The sequence below is a fragment of the Alexandromys fortis genome, unplaced genomic scaffold, assembly GCF_014885135.2.
Source record: "Alexandromys fortis isolate MF-2015 unplaced genomic scaffold, M_Fortis_MF-2015_v1.1 scaffold_37, whole genome shotgun sequence".
NCBI classification, from domain to species: Eukaryota; Metazoa; Chordata; class Mammalia; order Rodentia; family Cricetidae; genus Alexandromys; species Alexandromys fortis.
Genome location: NW_026067914.1, coordinates 562,759 through 568,715, shown reverse-complemented (window position 1 = coordinate 568,715; position 5,957 = coordinate 562,759).

Sequence of the window (5,957 nt, the reverse complement as noted above, 5' to 3'; positions counted from 1 at the left end):
CCAACATGACCTATAACTTGCCCAGGCATGAGTTTTAGGTCAGGTCTATAGTTTCCAGCTCACCTCTGCATACTTTTCCTCAGTCCTCATACAACATACGTGCTATCCTCATTGATGGGGTTTTGCCATTCAGTCATGTGGGCATTCCCGAGCAAGGGTGTAGTCTGTATTGTTTTGGGGGACTTGTGGACCAGTAATACACGGGAAAGTGTCTCATGTCTAGGACTTTTGTTTAACAACTCAAGGCTTCTAGGAGTAACATTATCCTCCATTCAATTCTCTTTGAAAATTTTATTTTAAACTAACTTTTAAAACACTAAGTTTCCATGTAGCTTTTAAAAAAAATCTAAGTTCTTGTTAGCCCCTTTCTTTCTTCTGCTTAGTCTCTACATAACCTTCGCCATCCCCAGTGTCTCTTCTACTTGTGCTCTATTCCCATCCCCCACGTCAAGGCCTCTGCCCCAACCAACCTCCCATGACCCCTTTCTAACTTCTCAGTCTCCACAGACACTCCAAGTCAAACACACAAATCTAGAAATTTGAAGCGAAGATCCGCAGAGGAGAGGGCATACAGTGTTTGTCTGGGTCTGGGTCACCTTACTCAGAATAATATTTCCCAGAGCCATTCATTTTTCTGCCAATGTCATGATTTCAATGTTCTTTGCAACTGAAAAGAATTCCATTGTGTATATCTATCCCATTTCCACTATCCATTCATCAGTCGATGGGCATTGACTGATTCACTTCTTAGCTGTGTAAACACAGCAGCCATAAACACGGATGTGCTAGCATCTCAGTAAAGGGGTAGCCTTGAGTATGTGGCAAGGAATGTTAGAGCCGGGTAATGTGGTGACTCTCATTTTATCTTAAATGTGGTTCTATTTTGTCCTCCATGCTGATTTCTACAGTGGCTTTACTAATCTACATTCCTACCCACAGTGGATTAGTGTTCTTCATTCTCTGAATTCTCACCAGCATTTGTTGACATTTATTTTTGTGATGTAATTTTGTTCTGATTCGGTTGATGCAGAGTCTCAGAGTGATATTAATTTGCATTTTCTCAAGGGCTAAGAATGTTGACCACATTAAAACATATTTATAATCCATTTGTACTTCTGTTCAGAACTCCTGGGCCACGCTTTCACTTGGATATTGCCTTGGTGTTTAATTTCTCGAGTTCTTTATAAGGTCTACATATTAAATTTACATCAAGTGTGTAGCTGGGAAGGATTTCTCTCCCATTCTGTAGGCCTCTTCTTTGAGGTCCCACTGTTGGTTACTAGTTTTCTCTTTGAGTGATCCAAGTCGAGACATTCAGGGAGTCCACGTTTGGGCCTGTACCTTGGTGCATTTCCCCTAGTTTTCCATCTAGCACTAGTTTCAAGTCTTCCACCCAGCAGCATAGATGAATATTGAAACCATCATATTTAATCCAAGAAACTGGTCACAAAATTAAATGTTATGTCATTTAAGTTAGATAAATTATCTACAATAGGCAAATATATAGAAGTCTAGAGCAAGAGAAAGATTAGTGATTACTGAGAGAATGGGCAAGGGGCAAGTGGACTATGGAGTTTATTTTGGTGGGAGAAAAAATATTCTAATTTTCTTTTGTCCTGATAAAAAGAGAGGTCATGTGAGAGTTACAAATAGTTTTATTCTGGAGATACATAGGAAATAAGATTCAAAGGGAAACACAGACTCAGAACACTGGGCAAAGTGGAAGCCACAGTGTCCTGCCACTCTTCTGTGGGGAGATGTGAACCACTGCACAAGCTTGCTTCTGCTCCTATATCCCAAGAGAGTGAGAGAGACCCTTTCTCCCCCTTATAAGAGATCACATCTGCGCACAGAAGCCATGCCCAAAAAACTATTGGCGGAAAGGAATTCCCACAGCATCCTGATATTTGGGCAATACTTGGAATTTTCTATACATGAAACTTTATGTTTTAAATAGATAAATAGGGCATATGGATTAGGACAACATCCAAATATTTTTTATATTATAATTTGTCTTAAGACCTTCAGTTCCTTGTGAACTTTGTTACACTTTTGACTCATGGTTTAAAGAATAGGATGCCCTAGCTTTATTCAAACATTATTCTGAAATGCCCGCTCTACCTCAAGTCACTTCCTTGTGTTTAAATGTTGATATTTCCATTCTCCCAGTAGGTAGAAATAATCACAAGATTTGAATATATAAACATCATAACTTTAATAATGATGGTTACTATTGTATTTATTGTTACATGGGTTAAATGACTTCATTGAAGCTTATTCGTATTATGGCTTGTTGCTCATGTAGGTTTACCAGACAGTGGCAAAGCCTTTATAGTTACCCTCTGTCAGGGGCTCTTTTTACTGGGCTCAATGTTCTGGTTGCCTAGTGAACCAAGTGTAATGAACACCTCATTTCTTACCCTGTTCACATTGGGATCCCCTTGCTTTGAGAACATTTGTGACCAGCATTTCTTTTTATGGCTGAAAGTTTAAAACAAATTTGACCCTGAAAACAGCTATTAGAGCTAAGTGGTCCCTCTGTTCAACAAACAAGATGTACCAAACATTCAGTGTCCCAAACCAGGGTGATGTTGAGCAGCCATTTGTTCCATTCCTGGTAAGTTAACTATCAATGTTCTTGTTTAAGTCCTAGGACAGACAATAATGATTGCAATCTTATGATTTACCCTGGCCCCGACATAATTTTGCACAAATAAATTTTAGCTTTGCTAGTTATTAGCAAGAAACTCCCCTACCTACTTTATTCCTCCTAATGATGAAGCCAGAGTCCAAACACACAGAAAATTTTCATTAAAAAACAAGGGTGCAGTTTGCTGTGAAAATTAATGAATGATTTAGATGTTACTATCTTTCCGTGGGAAATGGATAAAACATGAAAAACAAACAAAAATGATCAGGAACCGGTAATTCTCTTTTAGTATGAGAAGTCATGCCCGTATAATCTAAATTGATGTGCAAGCCCAGAAAAGAAAAACAAATTACTCAGGGAATAAAGTGCTTATACTGAAGGAATAGATGAAAATTTAAATGAGATATATGATCACATTTTTAAAACATATCTTAGAAATCCTATATAAAATGTACTGTGCTTATTTTGTTCCTATAGTTTCTCAGTCGTAGAGGTCTTCTGTAAGGGTTTGTGCAAACCAGACTGATAGACAAACATGGCCAAAGGTTCATTCAACTAGGAAGAACTTGCAATCCTCTTTGGCTTTAGTCTTCCCTTCTCATCCTTGCTTTCTGGTGGAAACATGTACGTGCTCTCAGAAAGATCTGACTCGGAAACTACATTGAATGCTCTCTCAAGATCCAGAGCAGGTATCACTAAGCTAGATGTGTCTTCAGTCTGATAGCATCTTGAAGCCAAAAGTGATCATTAGATCCAAAGTTTACAGTAAATCTGTAAAGTCTACATTTGAAAATAATAACTGTAATAATACAAAGCCATGACTGTCAAATGATTCACACGTCAGTAACTAAAATGGAGGAGGGACCTAGAGACTTTTGGAAGAAAAGGGTATTGTGGAATAATATTTTTGTACGCTGTGAAGATGTGTCCTTGTCAAGGCACCTTCTGATTGATTTAATAAAGAGCTGAATGGTTAATAGCTAGGAAGGAAGTGATTAGGTGAGACTTCCAGAGAGAGAGGGGGGAGAGAGAGAGAGAGGAAGAGATGGATCTAGGTGGGAGAAAGACACCAGAGGACATGGAGAGGAAATGGTGCACGATGGAAGAGAGATAAATAGCTATGAGGCAACACAGAGATTAATAAAAATGGTCTAATTTAAGTTAGAAAAGTTAGTGGGACAATCATAAGCTATAGGCAAGCTTTGGTAACTAATAATACGTCTCCATGTCATGTTTTGTGAGCTGGCAACCCAAAGAAGCATCCTTCTACAAGAAGGCCTGATTTTCTTTCCAAATCATCATTCTAAGTGTACTGGATTCTCTCTCTTGAATTCGACTTTGTGCATCTCTTGAATTTTACCCTTTTTGTTGCATTAAAGAAAGTAATTTAGAGGTCATTTAATTTTCTAATCCTAAGTCTATCCATACTTTATTTGGTGAGCAGGCCAATGAAAGATCTTGTCTTAAAAGTAGATGTCCCTCGAGGCCAGCCTGGTCTACAAGAGCTAGTTCCGGGACAGGAACCAAAGCTACAGAGAAACCCTGTCTCGAACCCCCCTCCCCCTAAAAAAAAGTAGATGTCCCTTGAGAAAAATCTGAGGCTGTCCTCTGGCCTCCACATGCATATGCATATATGTGTGCACACACCCACACATATGTGCACCTGCACACATACACATGCACATACAAATTACACAAAATTATATAATGCAAGAAGAATTGGGTCTCTAATAAACATCCATTCAGACAGAGGGAGAGGAATATTTTATCTACTGAGAAATATTTTAGAGCTCAAAAGTATTTCAAATGCAAATCTATTGGTCTAACTCAAAATTATCAGAAATTAAAAATGATCATTTTTGAAAGCATAGCTGGAGGTGACAAAAATCACATCTTGCAGACTTTTTTGCTTATTTATTTTTACATTTATTTCCCCTAAGACAAGTACTTTCTCAATCAAGGATCTTCAGAGAGGCCCCAGAATAAAAGTGTGGCTGTAACAGTTGTATTAAATAGAAGCAAATATAACACAATGGATTAATTATGTATTCGTGTCTGTAAAATGTTAAAGAATAACAGCAGCTTATACTTGCTAACCACTGTGTGGTACTCCATTGTCATATTCAACTTTTTCTATAATCCTATGAACTTGACATCGTCATTTTAATTTGACAAACGAGAAAATTAAGAGTCAGTTGAATAACTTTCTACACTTACCCAGAGGAACAGAACTCTAATTTGTAACCTGGCTGATCACAAGCCTGTGATTTTATTACTCTATTCTTTTAAAAATGAACAAGAATGATTTCATTTTATTCACATATGAATTCCCAATCAATGTCTAGTGTGATGAGTGATAACTGGGAATTAATTGAAATACTTCCAGATAAATTTAAATACCTGTAATTTCCGCCGATGGAAATTCCTTTCAAAAGTCACCGAACAATAATTTCTCATTCTAATCACACTGCTTTTAAATATGCTCATGACTTTGGTCCATGGGTCTTGTGTGCTAATGGATTTATTTGTTGCAATGAAGTTCATTGCTTCCTGGAATTGGATACTAGGACATTCAGATGTTAGCACAGATCCCTGAGCTAACACATCATAATTTTCCAAAGACTTTGGTTATGTCTTCCAGAATGAGCACATTATTCTGGTCTCATTCAATGTCAGTCCCGTTCTACACTCCAGAAAAGCCAACTGTCCCAATGTATCTGTATACTCTCAGCTCTTTATTGTCTGCTCTGCCTGTTAGACCAGCAACTCTGGTTTCCAATCTTCCTTCAGGGCAAACAAGACTTTAGGGAAGCTTTCTCACATCTGCTTACCCTGTAGCTTCAGGCTCTGACCTAGCTTATCTCTGTCACTGTGCCTCCTAAATGTTGATCACACAGCTTGTGTAATGCCAAGAAGTTAAAAAAAAAAAACCCAAAAAGAAAAAAAAACTCACCATTAATAAAACAATAACAAATGCTGCTAAGGATGCTGAGAGGCAGGAACCCTTTATACCACAGGAGATTATGTAAACTGGTATAACCATCAGAAAATATCATGGAGCTTCCTCAAAAAATATCTAAAAATATAACTATGACTCAGCTACACCACTTTTGGGTATGTACCCAAAGAACTCTAAGGTCATGTGCTACAAATATTTCTACACATCCTTATTCATTATAGCATATTTCACAACACTCGTGCTTCAGAATTGGCCTAAGTGTTTATCAACAGCATAACCAATAAAGAAAATGTAGTATATGTACACAATGGATTTTATTTCAGCCATGAAGAACCAAACTATGTCATT